Genomic DNA, 19,622 nt, shown 5'->3' on the forward strand with positions numbered 1-19,622 from the left:
AAGATTAAAAAAAAAAAAAAGTCCTTTTTATAATCATCCAGGGTTCCCATTTCCAATCTCGAGTAGCTCAATAAGTGCCCCAAAAAGGATTAAGGTCTTAGATCCACCATCAGTGTACGTATGAAGTTAATTTCCCCCTTCTCCCGCGTATACTGTAGCGCCCACCCCCCTCTTACTTTTACTAATAAAGCCATGTTCCCCGCTGATGGAAAATTGTTGGTTTACCTCGAGCGGCAGGGGGGCCTGGCAATCAGTCCTCTGGAAAAGCAGCGCCAGGTTAACCTGCTGTGATCGCGGACCCCGGGGACGGCGCCCCGCCCACCTGCGCTCGACGCGCTCGCCAAAATGAGGCGATGCCCCGTGCCAGCGACGTCATCGTCGCTGCCAACCTGCTCGCTTCAAGAATTGTTTTGTTTGAATTTGTGCTTCTGGCTGGGCAAAGCAAACACTGCGTTGTTTGATTGCTAATCGGGAAAAATCTACACTTACTGTTGATAATCTTTACATTTAGCTATAATGGAACAATACGCAAGAAAAACCGTAAATCCCGGCCTACAAGCTTCACCAAGTACATTTGTAAAGGAAATACCATTTGGTACATAAGTGCGTCCCAGCTGTGTAAAACCCACAAGTGGCCACGTTCAAACCCGCGTTGAAACGAGAGACATTGACAAAGAAAGACGGCGCAAGCGCGGCGTTTAGTTTGGTGCTAACGCTGGCGCTAACAGGGCCGGTTAAAATAGAACTTATCGGTAAATATCACTGAGACGCGCGCCAGTAACACAGCAGCAAGACGCTAGCTTGCGCAGCGCTAACAGCACCGATAAAAGTCACTTCCTCGGCACATATATTCCACCGGACTTGTTCTTACCTTTTCCGCTCGAGTGTCCCCTTGCGGCCGTTAGCGAAAAAAAAAAAATGCACAAATTAGCCGCGTCACCGGCTAAACCGCAGCAGGGTTGAAAGCGTGTGAAGAAAAGTCGCGGCTCGTAGGCCGGAAATTACGGCAATAGGAAAGGGACACTGATGGGTAAAGTTAACTTGGTGCAAGTGAAGGATTTGCTTTCTGCTGCTGTCTCTTGCTGTTACTGATTGATTTTGTTGGAAATGACTGGTTTCCAAGAACATCACGCTGGAAATTTTGCACTTAACGTCAGATGCGTGTGAGCTAAGAATGTACAGCATAAAAAAAGAACAGAAAGTGACCTTTTGAAATGGCAGCTTTTGAGGCATCGACACATCATGAATTTGTACTATTTTTGCAACATTAGTTGAAAAAAACCTTTAAAAACATCGTAATACGGTAGTTTTGAGAAATATGACTAGCATGTGTGCTGAATAGCAGATTACAATAAGATGTATTAGGAAGGCTATGATCAGCATTATTCTTCTTCTTATCATTCAATGCTCCCCACACTCAGGATGAGCGACCTCTTAAGCGCAATGCACACACCCGGCGGCATCTGACACGAGCCCACCATGCCTACAGATTTGGTGCTGTTCACATTATGAAGTTTTCTCTCTGACTCGGAATTTTCCCATCGTGTGAGCAGTCCTTGAACTCCTCGCGTTTTCCCTTTTGGTTCTCCCAAAACAGCCTGACCCGCATTTTTGTTGTTGTCCGTACATTACAAAAGGGCTCACTTTATTCGGGTGTTCCATTTGGTATTTCGTGAACGTTTCACAAAATATGTTTACTAGCGTCTGATGTCACTTCAATTGACATGAACCACCAAGTTTGGTTGGCATGCTAAACTGGTACAATGTCGTCTTTCATGCGAATGTGATTTGCTTGGGTTGGGTTTAATGAGTGAGTGCAGTACGGTGGCCTCGATGTGCTAAACACAAATACACAACTTATAACAAAACCCTAACAATAGCGAAATAAAAAGCACATCAGCAAATGACTAAAATATCCTACCGCAATAGGCGCAATGGCGGTGTGATGGGACTCGCCGATGATTGGATGAACCTACAGGAAGATCCAGAGAGATTTTTTATGGTGCTGAGGGTAATACAACTCATTCACTTCATGACTTGAGGAAAAACTGGAAGGCAACATTTTGAACACCAACAGTATTTTGAACTACGTTCGCCACAAACCCAACAGCCACATCTGCTCGGTCCAACGCGACACAGAATAAAGACCGAATTTGTTATCAAATGTATGGTCTCTGTTATCTCTTCTTTCTTTTATATTTGTAAGAAAAAAAAAAAATACACTGTTAAATTTATTGCGAGGGGCCATATACCGTGTACTAAGTACTGTGTATTTTGGAGGAGCTAAAAACAAGCCGAGGGAGTCAATCCCCAGTAGGAACCGGTTAATGGGCCACTTACACGATGGCCGTTCTGGCATTAAGATGCGCGACAACAATTCACATTTCCAACAACCTTTACCTTGAAATCTGTCTTGTGTGTGTGTGTGTGTGTGTGGGTTGTTTTTTTTTTTTGGGGTTTGTTTTTTTTCTGGGCAACTGGAGCAATCGAATGTACTCCAAACGCGCCTCGAGTGTTTTCCCAACACGAGCAATTGTAATGCTGATGCCTTCTGAATTGGCGGTACTGTAAGAGCACCGGAATTGGACAATTTAGAGCTCGTTGGGATTTGGATTCATGGCCCTGCGCGACCGTATTTACATCACAATGTGCAGCCGTGCAAATGTCTTTCTAGTAGCTGCACGGGGGTTGCAGCTATTGTTCACGGGTACTCACAGAACAGCCGCTGTTGTTTCTTCACACCGCAGTGTGAGGAATTGCTTTTCCTGACATTTTTTTTACAGCTTTTATTTCATGACAAGTGCGTTTGAGTGACGCTGTCGCAATAGTTTTTAGTAAGGAAAGGGCGTCACTGGAATGGATCTCTTGTTCCATTCTTTGCTCACTCGTGAACAAGACCGATGAGACGCTTGAACTCCGGCAACTGGGGCAGGATCTCGTTCCTGGATCCACAAGAGGGCAATTCACACTTTTCCGACTGAGGACGACCGTCTCACATTGGGAGACGCTGATTTCCGGCGAGACTCGGTGATCATGGCTGATGAAGCCACCAGAACCGCATCATATGCAAAAAGCATAAAGGCAACACGGAATCCACCAAACCAGACAACATCGCGGCCACGCCTAGAAGTTCGGTCCATAAAAGTTCTGAACAGACTCGGCCACAACGGCAACCTCGGCGGAGTCCAACTCTCACTGGGCATGAACCTGACTTCCTGCCGGAAAAGCGGCCCACAAGGGGACCGGAATGGTCCTAATCTGAGGGTCCAAGTAGCTCAGTCCCTCGAACAAGCCAAAATATAAAGATGGCATGAATTGGATTGGCTTTGTAAGCACGTCATCACTTTCCTGTATGTGGTTTGATTTGTTGTTCTTGCTGGAAATTCTATTACCAAACAAAAATATTATCACAATAATGTCAACAATGTATTTTCTTGTTCAAACGCTTTCCCTTGGACTCTGCAATATCATCACGATTACAGGCCAAGATCCTACAATCTGATTGGAGACTTGGTAAATGCATCATCCCTTTTCATTTTTTTTTTTTTTTGGCAGATGTGAAATTATGGTCAGAGTAATAGCATACTTGTCTCAGAGAAAAAAAAATAAAGCATAAAGCATTGTACTTTTTGTGTTTTTGTTGCTTGAGCAATTTTGCCTCGACATTGTGTCTGCGAGAAGAAAACAGATGACATAATCATAATCACATGCTGAGTGAGACCGTCATCACATTTTTATCCATCGGTTTACCTTTCAGTTTTGTTCAAAAAAGCGTGATTCATATTTGAGCAACAAGTCTTTTCTTCTTCCTCACATTGAATTAGTTTCGTTTACAAAGCCATATGGACATTAATGTGTAGTTTCCATGGAGATTCCACAAACGTTGTCCAGAAGGGAATCTGAAATTGTTGATTTTAGAGGCGGCACGGTGGAGCGAATGGTTAGATCGCCGGCCTCACAGTTCTGAGGACCGGGGTTCAAATCCTAGCCCCGCCTGTGTGGAATTTGCATGTTCTCCCCGTGCCTGCGTGGCTTTTCTCCGCCACTCCGGTCTCCTCCCACATCCCCAAAACATGCAACATTCATTGGAGGTTCTAAAATTGCCCCGTTTGTGTGATTGTGAGTGCGACTGTTGTCTGTCTCCCTGTGCCCTGCGATTGGCTGGCAGCCAGTTCGGGGTGCGGCCCGCCTCCTGCTCGATGACAGCTGGGAGTGGCTCCGGCACTCCTGCCATCCTCGTGAGGATAAGCGGCTCAGAAAATGGACGGGTGGGTGATTTGAGAGGAGACAAAGACTTTTTCAGGTGTCCGTTTCAGTATCACACTGTCGACAAGAAAAACAATTGACCTCAATTCAAACTTGTCAATTATGATTACAAAAAGAATGATTATTTTTAGGTGTCAAAATAATCGCTCACGCTGTAACTATTCCCTGACAAATAGTTTTTTTTTTTCATGCAAAATATCCCAGTCTTCTATCAACTATATTCTGAGGTTGCTAAGTATTATAAGTACACGAGGCCAGAGTTCTTCCACGGTGCTCCTTCAGATGAATGAATGAATGTATTTTCCCTTTTGTCCCTCTTTAGCCCCCTTAGCTTGAATTTATCTGTGCGCCTGACTTGACTTTGCGCGTTGGATATTCATTGCGTCCTGTTAAGTCGATACATTTAATTATGCCGTTCTGCCCGGGGTGCCGGCGCAGAGCTGCTCGTGAATGTTGCTTCTTCAATCTGCATGAATAAACAAGATCACATGAAGAAGGACCGAGAGAAGCTTTCAGCTCCTTTCAAACACAATTACGCTGGAAAATGGCAAAAAAAAAAAAGGGTTTGTGCCAAGAGAAGACAAAACAAACTTTGTTAATTGGGAGAAAGGAGCCTTCTAATTTAGCGTCATTTTTTGACGTGCCGTTTTCACACCATCAGTAACATTTTTTTTTTTTTTTAAATCTTATTGAACTTCACATCTTTTCTGACATGTTTGACATCGTAATCATTTGTGATGTTCAGTTGACGGGTACTGCAAATTAAATTATGTGCCACTTCTAATTATAAGCTAATTTGTGACAGTAATTTCCCACCAGGGAGCTTGTTTAAACCGAAGTGAAAATGAGCGCGCCCGAGGTGATGCTTGCACAGATAATGTGTTTATTACTGTTAGGAAAATCACGTTTTTCGAGTGTCACAAAGTCTCCCATCGCGGCTTTTCATCTAAAGTTGGCAATTTTTAGGTATCGGGTCATTGCGGTGATACTTTGACTATGAGCGCTCCAACTTTTGAGCCTCGGCCTGGTCGATTTTTTTTTTTTTTTTGCTTTGTGTTGCGAGCTAAAATCAGAAAAACGAGTGAGCAGACGGCGCAGATGGCGCCGCTCGATCAGAGTGAAAAAAAAGCAGAACACGGGAAAAAAAAGAAGCCACGGCCGCTGAGGCACTTTCGGCACGTTGCTCAAGACTACCAACAGTCGAACACACAAATACAAAATGAAAACCTGGCAAGGAGGAGCACATAGAAGACGCTCAGACCGAAGAACCCGCCTGCTAAGTGCTCAAGCGAACCTGGGATGGGAGGACCCGAAATCCCTCACAAGGCCACGCCCACAACAAACAAACAAACACTTCAGTGAAGATGATTTACATTACACATTCTTTCCTTTTATTATCTTTTGATTGATTTTTTACTTTACAATATTCTCCAGTAAAGTTCTTTACCAGATGGTTGAGTTTTTTTGGGTCAGGCTGGGGCAGATTAATGCCGTCTGAATTGATTTGGATGGCGAAAATTCACTTGGTACATGTAAATGAAGTTGGAGCTTGGCCACTGGATAAATAATATTTGTAAATAAAGGATGTCACTTTGGTAATCAAAGTCTGAGCTGATGATGTGACATTAACAGTACAAAAACACGTATTTGCAAATTGCATTAATTTTTCATTTTGCTCATGTTTTGGTCCCTAAAAAGTCATTTTTGTTGTTATTTTTTGTGGGACAACGGCTATCCTAAATGTCCCACCGTTGGCCGGCTCTTCGGGAGTGTTGAGGACTTTGTTGGACCACTTCAAGCAACAGGGGCAAAATGGCGGCAGCGGCGGCGGAGAAAAAAGGTGGCGAGGACTTGAGGCCGAGCCCAAGCTGTGCATCTGAAAAGAGGCCAGAGTCGGCGCTCAAAGCTTCAAGGCACACCGCCGCATTCCAAACCCTGGAAACGGCTGTGACGGGAATAAGCCTGGGAATAGCCGGGCGAGCGGAAGCGTAAAAGGGGGCACGTTTGCTCGGGATAGCAAAAGAATGAAACTAATCTTGCTCGTGTCGATTACAAATCAAATCGAACATCTTTTTCTATCTCACAAAGAAAGGAATTTGATCTGGCAATTACATTTTGGCGTTGGCAAGAGACAACAAAACTCAGTGGGGGTCACATGCCGGCGGAGTAAGTTGACGACAATGCACGGATATGTAAATGCGGCGCAAATATTCCAGCATTTATGGAGAAAAATGAGATTTTGAGCTCACATGTTGTGTTAGAACGGCGAGCAAAACCTGCATTGCAGCTTCTTTCTGACAAAGATCTTGGAAACATTTTTGGGAAAAATGCGCCACTTTTGCCGTGCACGGTTGCAAAGACCCGGAGCCCGTCCCGGCTGATGTCGGCCCAAAGCCAGACCACACCCTGGACCGGTCGCCAGTACACCGCAAGGCACGCATTGAGACAGACGAACGTCGCCGCCGGTCGGCCAAACTATGTCACTGACTCCATCCCAGAAACATTATAAAATGTTAACAGATGATTAAATATACATTTTCAGAAAATTGTGGTGTAAAAAAAAAAAAAACAGCAAAGTGTTCAAATAAATTGCCGTGAAGTAAATAAAACGATTCATGTCTAAAAAGATAAAACAGGTGTACCTAATCTCGTGAGAACTATAATTTTATTTATTTTTTTGCTCTCTCTCTTTTGACTATGAATGAAACAGCTTTAATTGCACACTTTGTGCGCTCTGTATTTTAAGATGTGTTTCAGTTTCCTGGTTGTGTGCATTAACCTTTGCAGTGGTATTTAATTAAAAGGTCCACACCTGTACCGTCAGCACCAGACGCACACACACACACACACACACGGACGCACGCACACGCTCGCCATTCTCTCCAGCACGGTCTAACTATAGGCACGGCGTATGTCCGCGACAATTAGTCTGACCTTAAGAACGCCACCGGCTCGCTTCCTTCCTGTCCTCTCTGACCCCGGCGGGCCGCGGCCATGGCCGTGACCGCCCGCCCGCCCTCGGTGAGGTCCGAACGATTTTCTGGCACCCGAGGGAACCCGCGTCAAGACACAAGCAGAGGTCAGAGGTCCCCGAGGTTCCGAAGCCCAAAATCATCATTAGGCCGCTCGCTTTCAAAGGGTGGCCCCGCGGCGCTCGTCCGACTTGGGAGACGTGCTGTTTCAAAAATGCCATTTGGGATTTAACCGTCAAACCGTTCTTCTCCGGTTATTCCAAATTAATTTGGGCTGCATTACGGTGACCGCACACTCGTCTCGGCTGTATGGCAGATTTAACGGAAAAACACTGAAACAAACAAAGACTTAAATGTCAATCAAACAGCACCGCTCCAGAAATATCAAAAGCTTCCTCGGTTAGTTCAATAAATTGACTTCTAAGTCAAAAATAACAAAAATACACGCACACACATAATATACAGTATACAGAGTGTGGTAAGTCATGTTTGAGTGTGTCAGCCAGTGCCGAGGATATGACTATGAATAAGGACATAAAAACAGCAGCTTTCCCAGGACATCGGATTTTTATTTATTTTTTTTTGTTTTCAGGATTTTTGGGACCTGAGAAAGAATTTGCTCAAAGGCCGAGCGGAAGGGAAGCGCTACGACGATCTCGTGAGAGTTAAGCGGAGGGGAACATGTTGAATATTCACACTCATTTGGCGGGCATTTGGGGGTGGGGGGGGGGGGGGCCTCACTCACGCCGCCATTCATATGCGTCGCTGCATTATCTGCAACTTTAACACCTTGCCTTTAATTCAATTAAAAGCTGCTTTTGTCACGCTGAAAAACTCAATTTGCACACACACACACGCATATGCTTATATCATTGCACTCCTGTTGATTTATTTTTTAATGTCACACATGATGACGGTTTGTTTTACCTTTGAGGAATATTTTTCACACTAGAAAAACTGCTTTAATCGAGCAGTATAGCAGCGTACATACTGAGTCAATGTGCAGTATTAGTTAAGCAAGGTATCAAAGATTGGAGGGAAAAAAAAGAAAAAAAAAAAAAAAAATCAACGATCATCTTTTCATCTTTGCACGAAGCAAGCCGGCAAGCTGTCTTGAATTAAAGCAGCCCAGAAAAGTCGGCGAGGTGATGAAAGCGAGCCGGCGACTTCTTTCATGATGGCTTCATCCTGCGGACTTTCCTTAACGACTGGCCCGTTTTAACATCCTTTTCAAAAAGCGAGATACCCATCTGGAGCTCACACCGGCGGAAGCGAATCCGATCAAGCCGCGACCGACATAGGCGTGCGGTCGGCGAGCGGGACTGCTGAAAAGACGACGAAACAAAATGCAGATATTTCCTGAAACGTGCGCAAAGGGATCCCTGACCGGTTTCAAATTGTCAACAGTCGATACTGCCACGAAGGGAAAAACTGGCGGGGTTTGTCGCCGAGACTCCTCAGGACTTTGGGACCCGGGAGACCAATCAAAATCTTGCCGGCGCTTTCACCGGGAACACAAAACAACGTCGATCAAATCCAAAATATTGACGTGATCGTTTCAATACTGCCACAGGGTCGACGTGGCCTTCATTCGACACGTTTGCATCCGCTTTGGGGACGACATGAATTCAGATTGTTCCCCGTCGTGGCCGCATAAAGAGGAGCTGCTAAAATGTCTCCGATGAAATCCAACGTCCGATTGCACCGTGACTCCGTGGCAACGCGGCTCGTCTCGGCGGAGACTTGAGTCGCCATCGGGTCGCCAAAGTGTTTGTTTCTTGTCAAACTATTTTGATATTTCTTCCTCACAGTTCACGTTTTGGGACTTATTACAGGATAGGGTTAAAAAAAAAAAAAAAAAGACCGGGTTCTGTTGGGGAAGGATTAAAAGTTAATAGTGGTACTTTTGCAGTGTCCCAATAAGACGACGTATTATTTATAGAATTTTGGTGTAACGGACGGCGCGGCTTGAGTCATTTTGCGATCACGCCCAAGTAATGCAGAATGAAGCAAAGCGCACGCATGTTCCTCGTGGACCTTTCCCCCTTCACTTCCCGACTGCCGCCTACTCCTACCTTGCGGTGTGACACTTGCAGTACGATGCGTGAGAGGGAGCCCACCGCAAGCCCACCTCCCCGCTTCCAAACAAGCAGCCCACCACCGTACACGTCACCTCCCTTCAAACACAATCAGCTCTCATCCCACAAGTTTCCTACTGGCAGAGTAATGAGCACCTCGGTGGAACGGCCACTTTTGCCGCCATCTTTTCATAGCGCCTCTTTATTTCTGCTCCCCCCAATCTTTCAGGAGCGCATTTCCTGTAGCTTTACAAAAGCACAGAGGTGTGCATGCAGTGAGGAACAAAAGCTCCTCCTCCGTGGCTTTTCCGCAGCCAATGAGAGCGGCCTTATCTTTGGGATTGTAATGTAATGAGTGGGCTCCCGAAACAAAAGGACCTGACAGCTCTCGCACCTCGCTGGCTCCCTGGGACCCCGCCATTGTTATTAGAATCCCCGGGAGTGTTGGTGCAGAGGCATAATCTACCTTCCCGGCTCTTAATATCAACAACAACGACCCCGTTGCCACCCCCCGCCCCCCAAAAAAAAAAAAAAGAAAATGCACCCAGCTAATGACCCCCCCCCCCCCCCCCCCCATTGACAAAGTGGCAGAAATCTCAAAAGCAACCTATGACAAGTTTTTTTTTTTTTATATGCATTGTTTTTTTTTTTTTTTTTTGAAAGTTTAATTAAGGCATTCAAACATAATAAACCCATTGGAAAAAAAAATGGTAGAAATGCGGAAAAAAGACCCTTTGTAACCAAGGTTGAGTCACGAACGGCTCACAGCATCCCTCTATTGTAGGAATAGTATGGAGATTTATTTGGGGACTTTTTTTTCCAATGGATACTACAAGTTATTGTGTTCAATGTGTATAATTATGAACAAGTATTCAAGAAATGGGTTCTAGAAATGTCCAAAACTGACTGAGAATTTGTTATTTTCCCCCAATTATTGATGAAGTCTGAAAAGGACTCTCGTGAGTTAATTTTCTAAATAGTCATCAACGTCCCTGAAAAAGAATCAATCTGGTAGAAGCTGTAGAAATATCATAACAGTTTTCAGGCTCTTCTTTCCCTCAATAGTTCCCAAATTCTCAGCAAAAGCAGTTGCGAAAATGTATCCAAAGACATCAATGCAATATAAGTCCAAAAATAAGATAATGTGCCCCCTTCCTCTACGGATTAAGTGACGTTTACACAAACCTTGTTTGAGACATTTGCAAAATCTGAAACGCAAACGCGGGAAACAACTTCACAATCTTTAACGGGAAAATTGCAACACATCCAACAGTTGAACCAAAAAGTAGGGGAAATGCATACCCCCTCCCCACTTGTTTTTGAAATCTACATTAAATCGAAGGCATTTTTCATTTTCATACTTGACGGCTGGTATAAGTTTGGTAAATGACGACCTCTGCATCGACCCTGACACCCCCCCCGCCCCCCATTTAACAATAGGCCAGCGCCGGCTCTCTTTCTGACATTCATCACCTGTTACTCATCCATATGAATATGCCAATCGGGCCCGCTTTCATGCGGGGGGCGTATGGAGGAAAACATCCCCGACCCCCACGAGTTGCCGCATAGGAATACGCACCACGCTTGCACTTTTAAAGCGAATCATCTCACAAACAACAACAAAACATTCAATTCACTTGACCACAAGTTGAAATTGGGCCATTTTGAAACGTTTCTCTTGATCTGTCTTGAAATAATTCTTAATGTCAAAATTCCGCACTTTAGTAGCCTCTCGCTAGGCCAAGTGTGTGTGTGTGTGTGTGTGTGTTTTTTTTTTGTGGCGTGTTTAAGAGTTGCGAGTGGTTTGTTTTGCTAGCTGACAGCCCCCCTCCCCGTGTTGGGCCCACCAGATGCAGAGGTGTCACCATGTTGATTAATTGTTTACGGTCACCTGTCTGCGTGGCAGCCCGTCTGCCATGTCGCCACGCGCTGAGGGGATGTGAAGCTCGGAGGTTGAAGTGAAGAAAGGGCCGATTTGGGGGACGACGACTTACGGACAGCTGAGGAAGGTGAAGGAAGGCGAGACGACAGAGGGACGGTGTTGAGTTCGGACGCAGGCGTCAACGATGCCGGCGGCGCGCCGGTCGTGTTGGACACGCTGCCCGGCGAGCTTCGACTTGGATTGGGGCCCTGAATTCCCAGCATGCCACGGTGCGCCCTCACCCTTTCGCCACAGCGACAACACACACACTGATGATCGCTTAATCAATTCGCTAAAGGTAGTTTTTCCCCCCCGAAGGTTTCCCACCGTACAAGAACCATATTTACCAATTTCACAAAGTCTGAAATGTGATGGTTCATGTTTGACCATTTTTCTGACGGTGGCGTCAGTCAATGCTCACCTCCATAAAACCGTCCAGTAATATTTCCCCTATTACATCGCAACTACGGAATCCATCAATACTGCAAGATAACAGCAAGTAGCTTGCGCTGGGGCAGGTCAAAATCAATACTTTAATAACGTGACAAAAACCATAAACCACATGATTATTTAATAATTGCGTGTAGATGGCTGCAGACGTGTTTTGCTCGGGTTGACACGTCTGTGTTTACGATGTCGGTAACGGGGCCGGGCAGGGGTGGGGTGCAGGCGTGCTTAATCTGGCCCTTTGCGGTTTTTAAGGCTTTCTGACCGGGATTGAGATGTTTCGTCGCACGGTGTCCGAAGTTGGATGCACCGCCTGCAACCATTCGGGTAGGCGCTGATGACAAAGTTGCTACGCACCTCCCCTTGGGGCACACTTGAAGGATGATTCTCGGGAGGGCGGGCACTGTAAAGTGATTCGTTTATCTGGTTTTCTCCTGTTCGTAGTATCGTCCGTGAGTTCAGCGGCGTACTCGCTCCCCACCCTGGCTGACGAGCCTCCAGAAAGCGGCAAAGGGTTGCAGATATTTGATTCAGTTGGAGTAGCTTTTGATTGAGCTCATATTGTTATCCAGGACTTACTTATTCATAGGCCACTAGCTTTCCCTCGCTTGCATCCATTCAAATCAATATTGCAGGAGCCAGTTGTGACTGTGGGCAGGGGCTCGCTTCAAAGTGTCAATCGGTTCCAACCATCTGCGGCCCCCTCGCTCTCGCTGCTCGGACGCCGCCCCTAGTAACAAGCCACGGCGCGTCAATCTGTGCTGTGATTCGGCGGATGAGGAATGAGCGCCATCAAAACTATTCGGTGTTGCCATGGCGATAAAGACCTCGATAAATTGTTCGCGGGGGTTTCCAGGCTCATTTTTGGGGAGGGAGGGTGGGTGGCGCTTGCTCAGTGGCATGGATGCACCAAATGTGTTCCCCCTCGGCACAAATGTGGTTAATGCGTATTTATCTCTCTCCTTGTGTGTGTTCTTGCACTGCGCTGAAAACTCATTTTCACGAATACATCTTCCATTTATTTGTGAGATGGTTCACTGTTGTTGTCGATATTATGTAAAATTATTGTTCTCTCTTCCTCGTCCGTTGGGATTATTTGCAGCGTGGCAGTGACAGTAGTCGTGGGAGTGTCATTATTAGTAGTAGTAGGTCGTTTGTTTGACTCTTAACGGTAGCTTGGCAACAGGAGCAGAAAAAGTGGATGAAGTTGTGCTAGCCAGAGTAATATTCACCATAAAAGTAGCAGTGGTAGAAGCTGTACAGTCAATTTCATTTATCAGAGGGGATATGCTCCGGTCTGGCATACGAGACCACGTAGAGAATATCTTGAAAAAAAAAAAAAAAAAGGTTGGGCATTGGACCGATACGTCTGGGTGACAATTTCCTGGACTCCACCGAGGAGGTATAAACCTCTGGTGGAGTGCCACATTTTTCCTCCAACCTGCAGGGCGGGGGGCCGTAGTACATCACCGGTTAGTCCGAGTAGTTCAGAGGTGATCCCCAAAGAGAGGACTCTGCTCGCCAGTTCCTTCTCCAGTGTAGGGTGAAGGCAAGGGGGAAAGGTTTGGAGCTGGACTAGGACTCCCTCCAACCTGCGGGGCGGGGGGCCGTAGAACATCACCGGTTAGTCCGAGTAGTTCAGAGGTGATCCCCAAAGAGAGGACTCTGCTCGCCAGTTCCTTCTCCAGTGTAGGGTGAAGGCAAGGGGGAAAGGTTTGGAGCTGGACTAGGACAACAGGGGTCTTCTTTGTGGTGTCCTGGGGTGCCCATCCATGGCTCAGGAGCATCTGCGGGAAACATAATGGAGCTAGAACTGGAGGTGGGCCAAGAGAAATTGTAGAGGACGCACGCTGACGTTGCTTGCGGGGGATCTGAACTGCTGCATCACAAGCTTGGGTTCCTCAAGGACACCTTCAGTCCTCTTCTGGCTTCATGTGTGCCCATAGAGAGTGGCAGAACCCAACAGCACACAAGACAGAGTTCCGGCAACGATGGAGATTTCTTTTTTTCAAAAATAAGGTACGACCAAAGAGGGAAGAGTATGATCTGGATTTCAAGTACCTTTGTCTAAAAACCAGGGTCTGTCGTGTCCCAGATGGGAGGGCTTCATTCAAGCCAAACTGACTGACAGACTCGAGGCAAGTAAAAAGCAGGGTCAGTATCAGACAAACAGATCCAGTCAAACTCTTGGTCGGAAACAGAAGCGAGATCGGTCCCCGGTGCGGGGTTGACGAAGAATGGTCAGGATCAACCAAGCTTAACTGGAATTCTGGCACAAGCTGGTAAAGCCGAAGCGGAGGGAAGCAGCTTCGAAAGGGTCGAGATGAGGAGCTCGAGTTGGGCATTGCAGGTGCGGGTGGGTGACTAATGAGCGGAGCTTTGCCCAGGAGCAGAGTGGAAAGTTCCAAGTTCCACCGCAGCAGGAGAGTAGGCAGCAGGGACTGCGACACCTTCAAATGACTACTTTAACGCACATGGAGTAGCAACACATAAATTGGGCTTGTCACCATCACAGCTTTATTTTAGAATTGATAGGTATTTAGATATATAAATATTTTGTCAAGTATTCCAGGAACGGCCGCCCTCCAATTTATTTTTTTTTTTCCCCATCATCATCATTCATTTCTGTACCGCTTATCCTCAGGTGGGTCAAGGGCGTACTGGAGCTTATCTTCAGGCGAGAGGCGAGGTTACCAACCCTTGAACCGGTCGCCAGTCAATCGCAGCGCACACAGAAACAAACAGCCATTCGCACTCACAATCGGGCAAATTACCTAGCATGCATGTTTTCGGGATGTGGGAGGAAACCGGAGTGCCCAGAGAAAAACCACACAGGCACGGGCAAAACATGCAAACCCCACAGGCGGGGGCCGTGATTGGAAACTGGGCCTCAGAACTGTGAGGCAGACGCTCTAACCAGATGTCCACCGTGGCCGCACTCTCAAAGATATATCCCGAAATTTCATCTTGCTAATCAACAATAGTTATTTCAGTCTGCCCTTGAGACTTCAAGATGCCCCGGCACACATAATAGAGTCCGTTTTTGCCTGGATTTGGTCCCTTTCCGACCAACAGCGTCAAATACCAGCCCATCTCATGTATGAGGTGTGTTACGAGGGCATTTGTCCCGATAATCGCGTTCGAAAAAGGTCGGGACCGACAATCTCAAATATTAGAGGTGTGGAATATTTATGAGTTACAAAATGGAACAGATGAAGCGCTCTGACAAGGAAACAAACGCGTCTTACCCGATGTTCTTTTTTTGGGATAATCGTGGATTCCGCAAGCATTTTTGGGGACCATTTTTCAAAAACGGGATCGCTGAATACACGGAAATGTTTCTTCGTCTTTGTTTGTTTTGAGATCACACGGGATTTCTGCCTCTGAGGGCTTGTTTTGAGATTGGCGGAGGAACAAAATCTCAGTGTGAGGTGCTCTGTATTGAGGTTATCGGAGCGCACACCAGAAAATATGACCAAAGTGGTAAATTCCTGTTTTGTTTTTTTTTTAAATCTTTTCTGTGCGGCATCTGTAACAATATACACTTGTGCGTATCAGGCCCTAATCCCACCATTTACATACTATGGAGTCGATTCACTCACAGAAAGTCTTCAATCTACTCGCACTCCAATTCTAAAGCAGTTATACTGACTTCCAGTCGGAGTTCGTATAGATTCTAAAGTTCTGTTATCGGTCTATAAATCACTAAACGGTTTAGGTCATGAATACGTGAAAGAAATATTAACGGAATATAAACCCAGTAGGGCACATCGACAGACTCGGGTCAAAAGTGGAGGGCGCAGTATAGAGCAAACATGCCGAAGCAGCGTTGAGCTATTATGCTGCGCACACAAGTGGAAGAAGTTGCCAAACGCAAATGCCGTCGGTCCCCAGTTGCGTGAACGTATGCAAACCGGTTCCATTTTTAATTACAAATTTTGACAAGATGTTTTTCCAATTTGTTTTTAGATGATTTACATTATGTAAATAAAAAATTACCATTGATGTTACGGGTACTTCCGGTTATGGCATTTATCAAGCTTTATCGACTCAGACACAAAGAGAGCAGCAACGCACACAAATAATACGCATATACTGGATTCTCTTTGCTCTGTGGGAACAACGGCAATAAAAATTGCCGCAACTTAGTACGGGGCCTTGTTTCTCTCTCTCTTCTTACCTTTAAAAAAAAAAAACAAAAACCCTCAATTATGACGCTGCATTAACTACGTACATCCGAGAACTCGGTGCCACTTGGCACTAAAGTGAAGGCATGCAATGCTAAACTTGGATTTACTTGTGTACTGTCAAAACCAATTCAAGAAAAAAAGGAACACTTAATATCAATCACGATGTAGCAGCGGGACGTCACGGTAATCGTAATAAAATATTATCCTCGGCAATATTCACGACTTCAGCAGCTGTGGTAGGAGTGGCGATGAAAGTTATGGCTCTATTCATAGTTGTCATAAATTAGCTGATGCAACAGCGGCAGTAGTATTACGAGGAAAAGTAGCGCAGCAGGACGAGCACCAGTTGTAGAAGAAGTTGTGTCTATAGTACTAACAGGCTAATAGTCGTGTTGATGTATACTATTACTAATACCAAGTTGGATTTATACAGCTCTATTAGTGTAACTGGGTCCTTTTCAAGTAACTGGATCTTCCGAATATGGAAGTGCGTTATTATGCGTCATCAGATACAGTCGACGCGTTTGTGTGTGAGATGTATTAGAGGAGGCGTGTCACTGATGTACAGTACCGCACAGCTTGATCAGATGGCTTCCTAAAAAAAAAAAAAAAAAGAAAAAAAAAATCAGCTTGAAGTTAATATTATTCACATGAACCCCCCCACTGCTCTCTGAGGGAGGGATGTGTGTGAGTACATATATAGTATATTACGTGCGTGTGTGTGACACGAGCGATGTCTCAGTTATCTTCGGCGTGTTGAAGGAGAACATTTGGGGTGGATTATTTCATGTAATTGGACAATTATTGCGATAGCGTGTGTCATCTCTCATAGTTACAATCTTGTGATGTGTTCAAGTTCTGCGTGTGCTGGGCTAAAGCTTGCGTGTTTTCGTGCCGCTAATGTAAATGAGTTGGACATGAAACGTGGAAAGGTTCCGTCAGGTGACTTGCGCTCCGCTAGCCAATTAGATCCTCCAAAATAGAAACATTACTGCTTGAGGCCATTTTTTTTTTTTTTCATCTTGACAATTTCTTTAATCGGACACCTTTGGACTTGTCGTCATGAGATGTGGAAATCGTGTTCTGTATGGAGATAAAATAGAACTTAAGCTGTTATTTCCTTTTAAAAGGAGCCTCGTCACACTCGACGATCTGGGACCAAAAGCTCCAATTTTGACTGCCACGGCGTGACCACAGAAGCAACCCGTGAATAGAACGCCACTCGCCAGCCGGAACAATCCACAATCCAATTAGATCCTTGACAAGACTTGTTTGTATCAAACAAATCGGCCTCGACAAAGATGACATATTCTTCTTCTTTTCCTTTCAGCTTGTCCTGTTCGGGGTCGCCACAGCGCGTCATCTTTTTCCATGCAAGCCTATCTGGCGCATCTTCCTCTCTAACACCCAACTGTCCTCATGTCCTCCCTCACCACCTTTTCTTTGGTCTTCCTCTCTTTCGCTCTCTCTTCCTTGACAGCTCCATCCTGACCATCCTTCTACCAATTTCCTCACTCTCTCACCTGTGAACATGTCCAAACGAAGTCAAAGTCTGCTCTCTCGATGGAACCTGGTCTCCAAAACATCCAACTTTGGCTGTCCCTCCCTCTTCAGAGCTCATTTCTAATCCTATCCAACTTGCTCACTCCGAGCGAGAACCTCAACGTCTTCATTTCTGCCACCTCCAGTTTTGCGTCCTGTCGTTTCTTCAGAGCCACCGTCTCTAATCCGCCCATCATGGCCGGCCTCACCGCTGTTTTGTAAACTTTGCCCTTCATCCTTGCGGAGACTCTTCTGTCACATAGAACACCAGACACCTTCCGCCAACTGTTCCACCACGCTTGGACCCTTGTCTTCACTTCCTTACCACACAAAGATGACATAATGATGATGAATATTGTTTCTCTGAGGTCAAACACAATCCATATTTTTTTTTTTTTTGTCAAACTGATGGCATCATTAAGGCTTTGATAACTTTTCAGACACTTGTCAGTGACATGAAGGCAAACTTTGTGTAAAATAGGGAGTACGTCGAGGCTGGATCCAAATATTCAGCCACCCCTTCATCTTCCATTCTGCTGATCCTCACTATCTTCAAGCGAGAGGCGGGGTACACCCTGAACTTGTCGCCAACCAGTCGCAGGGTCCATCTACACAACCGACACTCTCGCACGTCCGGGCAATTTAGAGTCGTCAATTAATTACCATGCATGTTTTTGAGATGCGGATGGAAACCAGAGTGCCCGGAAAAAGAAAAAAAAAAACAAACGAACAAAAAACGGGGAGAACGTGCAACCTCCAACCGGGCAGGCCTGCTGCCCATTTGAACGGCAAGTTGTAGCAATAGCATCACTTGTGGACAGAAAAAAAAAAAAAAAAAAAAGGGGTGCATATCTAAATTACAATCATGTTCCGCATCATTTCACGGCAGCAAGCCGCTTGTTGCTCGCTAACGATTGTGTTACCTTATCTGCTTGTCATCAGGGCTTCACTTCCAGATCGCAGCTGACCCTCACCTTAGCCGATCCGGAGGAGGAGGGAGAGTTTTGTCCCCCCCCCAGCCTGAAATGGAGATGTTATTACATTAGCAGTTAAAAGGCCGTATTCCCAGTTAGCGGAGTTCAGGCATGCAAATGGAGGATTTTCAGCGGCGCCGCGTAGCCCGGAGCTACGGCACAGAAAACACAAGAGATTTGCAAAGGATTAGTTAGTTCCACGACTTCCTTTTATCATGCTAAGGAAAGCCGAGGAGAAGGGAAGGGGCGCCGAGGACAGATGTTTTGATTCTCTCGTTGACATCTTGTCTCTTCGTACGGCGCGCCGGTTGGCCAACAGCCGACGTACAACCAGACGGGCGTCACCGGCGAAAGCCGTCGTTATGATGACGACGACGCCGATGATAAAGAGGCCTTTTGGCGTCCACGTCGCTCGGGCGCACGTGAAATGGAGGGCGGCGACCCGTTCCCTCACGCTGAGGGTTGTCGCCGCAATCCAATTGGCTCGGCTCGTGAAGTCAAAGCCTTCATTATCTCCGCACGGCGCGCGAGGTGTCACCTTCAACGGACCCGCCGAGCTGCGGGAGACCCTTCGCGCGTGCAAAGGACACCAGCCGATCCGTGGGAGATGGAGGCTTTTCAGGTGGATCCGGACAGAAAAAGTCTGAATTAATGGTGTGCGGGGACCGAGCCAAGGTCATCGGGAGTGGAGCTGGCGACGGCGGGCAACGCGGCACGTCGCGACGGTGGCGAACCGGCGTACGGTCGCTTATACGGTACGCGGGAGGCCAATAGCAAATGACTCGCGTCTGTTCAGCGGGGAAGAGAATGGAGATGGCAAAAATGAAGATTGATGGAAATTGGGTCAAAGAGCGCGCGTGCCAACTCTTCCTGCAGCCTTTGACCTTCATCAAGGAGGTTTTATTTTGGAGGGGGTTGGGGGGAGTAGCTTTTGACACTCCAATTAAGCATCTTGTTTTTATTGGCGTGTTGAATTTGGAAGGGCGGCACAGTGGCTCAGATGGTGATGAGCGTTGGCCTCACAGTTCTGAGGACTCGGGTTCAATCCCGGCTCCGCCTGTGTGGGGTTTGCATGTTGTCCCCGTGCCTGCGTGGGTTTTCTCCCACATCTCACATAGGTGTGATTGTGAGTGCAACTGTTTGTCTCCATGCGCCCTGCGATTGGCTGGAAACCAGTTCAGGGCGTTACCCCGCCCGCCTCCTGCCCGTTGACGGCTGGGATAGGCTCCAGC

General features: G+C 46.3%; 1 long non-coding RNA gene across 1 annotated transcript in view; it reads right to left on the reverse strand.

Annotated features, from left to right (window-relative positions):
- The window catches only part of LOC133512222 (uncharacterized), a 38,930-nt gene extending 20,492 nt beyond the window's left edge, over positions 1-18,438 (reverse strand). Inside the window, exons 1-2 of the long non-coding RNA XR_009798130.1 lie at positions 18,340-18,438; positions 1,922-1,972 (exon numbers count right to left, since the gene is read on the reverse strand). This is a non-coding gene — a long non-coding RNA (uncharacterized LOC133512222). The remainder of the gene's footprint in view (positions 1-1,921; positions 1,973-18,339) is intronic.
- Positions 18,439-19,622: the final 1,184 nt, after the last annotated feature.

This window comes from Syngnathoides biaculeatus, chromosome 14, assembly GCF_019802595.1.
Source record: "Syngnathoides biaculeatus isolate LvHL_M chromosome 14, ASM1980259v1, whole genome shotgun sequence".
Lineage (NCBI taxonomy): Eukaryota > Metazoa > Chordata > Actinopteri > Syngnathiformes > Syngnathidae > Syngnathoides > Syngnathoides biaculeatus.